Source organism: Caretta caretta, chromosome 21, assembly GCF_965140235.1.
Source record: "Caretta caretta isolate rCarCar2 chromosome 21, rCarCar1.hap1, whole genome shotgun sequence".
NCBI classification, from domain to species: domain Eukaryota; kingdom Metazoa; phylum Chordata; order Testudines; family Cheloniidae; genus Caretta; species Caretta caretta.
In genome coordinates, this window is record NC_134226.1 from 7501 (window position 1) to 14531 (window position 7031).

General features: G+C 46.6%; 1 long non-coding RNA gene across 1 annotated transcript; it reads right to left on the reverse strand.

Moving 5' to 3' along the window:
• Window positions 1-823: 823 nt before the first annotated feature.
• On the reverse strand, window positions 824-6397 carry LOC142069743 (uncharacterized). Its single transcript, XR_012665697.1, has 4 exons — window positions 4863-6397; window positions 3358-4129; window positions 2805-2854; window positions 824-2466 (listed from the first exon to the last, which is right to left on the reverse strand). It is a non-coding gene; the product is annotated as an uncharacterized LOC142069743 (long non-coding RNA).
• Window positions 6398-7031: the final 634 nt, after the last annotated feature.

The window sequence follows — 7031 nt, forward strand, 5'->3', positions numbered from 1 at the left end:
CCCTAACCCTAACCCTAACCCTAACCCTAACCCTAACCCTAACCCTAACCCTAACCCTAACCCTAACCCTAACCCTAACCCTAACCCTAACCCTAACCCTAACCCTAACCCTAACCCTAACCCTAACCCTAACCCTAACCCTAACCCTAACCCTAACCCTAACCCTAACCCTAACCCTAACCCTAACCCTAACCCTAACCCTAACCCTAACCCTAACCCTAACCCTAACCCTAACCCTAACCCTAACCCTAACCCTAACCCTAACCCTAACCCTAACCCTAACCCTAACCCTAACCCTAACCCTAACCCTAACCCTAACCCTAACCCTAACCCTAACCCTAACCCTAACCCTAACCCTAACCCTAACCCTAACCCTAACCCTAACCCTAACCCTAACCCTAACCCTAACCCTAACCCTAACCCTAACCCTAACCCTAACCCTAACCCTAACCCTAACCCTAACCCTAACCCTAACCCTAACCCTAACCCTAACCCTAACCCTAACCCTAACCCTAACCCTAACCCTAACCCTAACCCTAACCCTAACCCTAACCCTAACCCTAACCCTAACCCTAACCCTAACCCTAACCCAAACCCCCAAACCCCCAAACCCCCAAACCCCCAAAAGGCAGGGTACCACTGAGTTTGACACATGCTTTGTACACATTTGTTCAGAGCTGTTTTTAGTTCATACAACAGACCAAAACACTGGATGAAGGGCTCTTTCATCCACAACACAGTGCTTTTTTGACTCAACAAGGCATCTGGTACATAAATATTGGACACTGTACAGCATGGCATACAAATTCAATGACAATGTTTTATTTGGCATACATTCATATACTCTATTACATACTGAGATCACCAAAAGCGACATTCATGTTTCATTTCCATATACTTCCAAACATCACCTGTACAAAACCTTGCACATATTGTGACAGGTGGGTATGGGGCTCAACCATAACTCACCTAGCAACTGGCCAGAATGCTCCCTCAACAGCACCTCCATATGCAAACAGTTAAGTCAAAGACTGTCCGGGACAGTCCCAACCATGGTGCAGTGCAGCAAAACAGCCAGGAAGCTGACAAATTGGTAACAACATCAGCCTTCTGGCTGTTTGACTGCACTGCACCATGGTTTCTAAATCACTGGAGTGATTTAGCACACTACCAGATGGATGACTAGATGAGTCATCTGACCACAACCCAACCTATACATTGCAGCTCTACCAATACACCATGCACAACAATATGAAAACAATTGTCAAACACTTCAGAATGCCCAAAACAATGATACAACCCCTTACAGCGTTCTCTTGCAACTTCGATGGCTAGAACATTTCAAGTGGCAAACAAACTACTCCTTTCAAAAGAAAGTTACATTTTGTGCAAGTAATTACAGGAACCACTTTACACAAGTGACCAAACAAATGAACTCAATCTCTCCAGTTGAGACTGCACAAATGACAATGTCATTTCATGATATTGGCAGTTCTGTTAGATACCAGAACACAGTGACACCAGCCCCACTGCTCTACTACATTCTAGCCATCGAACAGAGGACACTTCACATCGCAATCCAAAAAATATACATTCGAACCCCAATTCTTCCAAACAAGGGTCTTCTCCAGTAACACCAATACCTTCAGACCACATGGACGGAAATAGCTTCCTATGAGAATCAAAGACAGATTCACACATTCAACAGCTGTAGAACAAATCCTAAACATCTCAGATTCCAAAATAAACACAACAAAAGCACATGAAATTCCCATTGACATGCACCCAGTGAAACACATTTCCCATCTTCAACATAGAACAGACCAACAAAAATACCATGATCAATAACCATACTTAACTTGCAAACCTGACATCAACTCCACTTCCATTTTGGGAAACAAATACTTCATGTCCCCCACAGTCATACTTCAGCTTCACTGGTTCTTTGCCAAATTGGACCCCATCTTTGCACAGAACCTACAATGACAAAAAACTTTGACACTTGCACTGCACACCAACCAACAGCCTAAAGAGTATCTCAAACCATCTTCAGAACACACCAATGGTGAGTAGAGGAAGAGAATACATTACCATCACCAGGACTTCACACCCCAATATTTACAACAAGCGTTGAGGACCGAGCACCTTGACTGACAGGAAACCTGCACACCGAAAATCAACCATATTTCACCAAAGCTATTACACTCCCTACCCAAATCCCAACATCTCCTTCCAATATTAAACTCAAAACACAGCTTGACAATCTCTTTGCTCAGAACCCCACCGCATGCAAATATAGGAAATGGTTCTCCATATTCACAATTTAGTTGATACTTACCTCAACCAAACAACAATTTCCTCTACCTCCACACAGGACTGTCACATTTCCATGTCCCCAGATGCACCTGCATTATCTACTCTTCATTTCATCACATGTTTTCATCATCAGCTCATTATCCTTAGACACTGAAAACACACCAATGCCTATAAAAGTATCCAGCACTAACATCTGCGATTCAGATACATGCACTGAGAAAACCTCACAGCAGCTTCCTGTGACCCTTCATTCATCCCCACCCAATGTAACCATTGCTACAAGTTATGACAAATCAGGTGACTCTGCTCCCTCTCCTCCCACCGAACCACCACCCAACCAATACCAAAATTGGTAATGTACATGACAAAAAGCAGCGAGCACCAGTGATATGTGACAAGAGACAGCTTAGAAGCACATGAGGTCAGCTCTCTATTTTCCCTCCACCACTGCCATCCCCACAAAGGACCGTAAAAGTACTCACACACACCTTGCACAACATTCTTTTCCAAACTGCACCTCCTGAAGCTTCTTAAGTATCTGCAAACACAAAATAAATGATCCAACAAGTACTGACCATCAAACCCACAGATGATGCAACACATTCCACCCTATTTTTGCAAGAAACCATCTACAGTAACAAACCCCAGAATCACAGGTCATGAGATCCCTCACCCCTCCCTAGTATTGCAACTCAGTCCCTCTACATATTTTCCATGCTCCCCTCCCCACTGCTACCCCTGCCCCAAAAGATATCTAACACATATCCACACCTGTATCACACATCCACAGTATGTTTAAGGAAAAACAATACTCAACATTTTAGGGCACACATGACAACACCCTCACTAACCACCCACCTAAATCCAACCTTCTGCTAGATAAGAAACACCACCTTAACCCAAATGTTGTCTTCTCCATCTGTTGTCTCACACATACAAAACTGGTGGAGAACCCATGCATAATAAGCCCACCTCACCTAACACAGCAAAGCCACACTCCCATTGACAGAAGTGCACTAAAAGCTCTAACTTAACACTTACCTCATAGGTGCAACCAGCTCCCCTGCTCCCACTGGCATCATGTAGACTAAACAGGCTGCACTTGCCCCAGCCTATTCCCTCAGTTCTGGACTCCAATCCCCCTGTGGCACACAAACAATAAATGCCACATTATTGCTAAATGCCACAATACCACATTCCCATTGCTAAACTGACCTATTCAACACACCAAAAAAGCCCTGATGCATTCAAACCCACAATGAAGGAGCAACCTATTTCTATACAGTTAAACTGAAGAGGCAACATACTCAAAAATTACACAATACTCATGGCCTTTTCCCACCCTGACTGGGGCCCATCGCTAACTACAATGCTCACATCCTCCTGAGGAAACCAACACCCAGTAGAGGACAGACAAACAAGGTAGTGGTGACCAGTGATGAAAACCCAGTGCTGTGTAAGAGAGAAGAACGGAGAACGGAGCATCTCTAGTTACAGACAGGTCACTCTGCCAGTAATCAACCTTCTTCCAAAGAGAACACACACTCCCTCCATACAACGAGCTCCCTCCCACGCCAGTTAAGAACTAGCAGAGTTTGCAGGACGTCTGTCCCTAAACAAGAAGCTTCAACAGCAAAAATTCTTCTGGCTATCAAACCCTTCAGCAGAGACTTAACTTTGACAGCCACTCCCACTCAAGATCTTCTGGCCCTTTGTACACAGGCCTTCGCTCCCATACGCTGATGTGACAGTCACAGAGAAGTAGTCATGACCCTCCACGGAACAATGTGACACAGTACCAATCTGGACGTGTCTGCAAATACAAACAAAGAATCACTGCAAACCTACTCACAAAGCACCCAAGTACACAATCTGAAACATGACCTCACCTGCATACTGCTTCCTGAAGAGAAGGCACACCTACTAAACATTAAACCCCCCCCAAGAGAAGCAACCACCGACCCCAAACACACTCATCCACATATTGGTGGCCCTCCCCATGTCCCACCACAACAGGGGCCCATCGCTAACTAGGATGCTCCCATCCTCCTCAGAAAACCAACACCCAATAGAGAAGAAAAGGATAAAGCGGTGACCAGTGATGCAAACCCAGTGCTGTGTAAGAGAGGACATCTGAGAATGGAGCATCTCTAGTTACAGAGAGGATAATCCGCCAGCAATCAACCTTCCTCCCATGGAAACACAAGCTCCCCCCGTACAACAATCTCCTGCCCACCCCTCACACGCCCATTAAGAATGGGCAGAGTTTAGACGACTCCTACCCCTAAACAAGAAGCTTCAATGGCACAAATACTTCTGACCATCAAACCCTTCGGCAGATACTTATTTCACCAGGATGGGCTGCAATGGTGTCCCTAGCCTCTGTTTTCCAGAAGCTGCAATCAGGTGACAGGATGGATCACTTGATGATAACCTGTCCATTCATTCCCTTTGGAGCACCTGCCATTGGCCGCTGTCAGAGGACAGGATACTGGGCTTGATGGACCTTTGGTCTGACCCACTATGGCCATTCTTATGTACTCAACTTTGACTGCCACTCCCAAGATCTTCTTTCCTTTGTACACGGGCCTTTGCTCCCATACATCAGCATCCATCCGGCACCAATGCACAGCTATGCCGTGACAGAACTAGTCACGACCCTCCACAGAATGAGGCAACATGGTACTGGATGTGGAAGCATCTGCAAATACAAACAAAGCTTGACCGAAAACCTACTCATAAAACTCCCAGATACACGATACAAAAGATGACCCCACCTACATACTGCTTCCTGAAAAGAAGGAACACCTACTACACATTATACCCCCCAAGAGAAGCACTCACCCACCCCAAACACACTCATCCACATATTGGTGGCCCTCCCCGTGTCCCACCACAACAGGGGCCCATCGCTAACTAGGATGCTCTCATCCTCCTCTGAAAACCACCACCATCTAGAGGAGAACACAAAGTGGAAGCAGTGACCTGTGATGCAAACCCAGTGCTGCGTATGAGAGAAGAACTGAGAACGGAGCATCTCTAGTTACAGACAGGTCACTCTACCAGCAATCGACCTTCCCTTGGGGGAAACACACACTCCCTCCATACATCAAGCTCCCGCCCACCCCTCACGCGCTCATTCAGAATGGGGAGAGTTTAGAGGACTCCCACCCCTAAACAAGGAGCCTCAATGGCTCAAATACTTCTGACTATCAAACCCTTCAGCAGAGACTTAACTTTTGACAGCCACTCCCGCTCTCAAGATCTTCTTGTCCTTTGTACACAGGCCTTCGCTCCCATACGTTGACAGCCGTACAGCAATGTCATGACACAGTCACAGAGAAGTAGTCACGACCCTCCACGGAACGACACAACACAGTACCGGATCTGGATGCATCTGCAAAGACGAACAAAGCTGGACTGCAAACCGACTCACAAAGCGCCCAACTACACAATATGAAACATGACCTCACCTGCATACTGCTTCCTGAAGAGAAGGAACGCCTACTACACATTACACCCCCCTCAGAGAAGCGCCCCCCAACCCTAAACACTCTCATCCACATACTGGTGGCCCTCCCCGTGTCCCACCACAACTGGGACCCATCGCTAACTAGGATGCTCTCATCCTCCTCAGAAAACCACCACCACGTAGAGGAGAACACAAAGTGGAAGCAGTGACCTGTGATGCAAACCCAGTGCTGCGTATGAGAGAAGAACTGAGAACGGAGCATCTCTAGTTACAGACAGGTCACTCTACCAGCAATCGACCTTCCCTTGGGGGAAACACACACTCCCTCCATACATCAAGCTCCCGCCCACCCCTCACGCGCTCATTCAGAATGGGGAGAGTTTAGAGGACTCCCACCCCTAAACAAGGAGCCTCAATGGCTCAAATACTTCTGACTATCAAACCCTTCAGCAGAGACTTAACTTTTGACAGCCACTGCCGCTCTCAAGATTGTCTTGTCCTTTGTACATGGGCCTTCGCTCCCATATGTTGACAGCCATACAGAGATGTCGTGACAATCAAAGAGAAGTAATCATGACCCTCCACGGAATGAGACTACTCGGTACTGGATCTGGACGCATTTGAAAATAAAAACAAAGCTTGACTGCAAACCTCAGTTATAAACTCTACTCACAAAGCTCCCAACATCACAATATGAAAGATGACCTCACCTACATACCAATTCCTTGAGAGGGAACAGCTACTACACATTACACCCCCCACATGGAACACTGTCATCCACATGGAAAATGGCTACACTTCTAGATAGTGGTGGCTCTCCCCCTTTCCCTACACCACAGGGGCCCATCGCTACCTAGGATGCTCACATCCTCCTCAGAAAACCACCACCATGTAGAGGAAAACGCAAGGTGGAAGCGGTGACCTGTCATGCCAACCCAGTGCTGCGTAAGAGAGAAGAACTTAGAACGGAGCATCTCTAGTTACAGACAGGTCACTCTGCCAGCACGCTAAGGGGAAACACACTGCTTTCTCCATACAATGAGCTCCCATCCACCCCTCACAGGCCCAGTAAGAATGAGCAGAGTTTAGAGAACTCCCATAAGTAAAGAAAGAGCCTCAACATCGGAAATGCTTCTGACCATCAAACACTTTGGCATATACTTATCTTTGGAAATTGGACAGGTGCTCTCCCTCTTGAGATCTCTTTCCCCTCAGTAGACAGGCCTTCACTCCCGTATGTTGA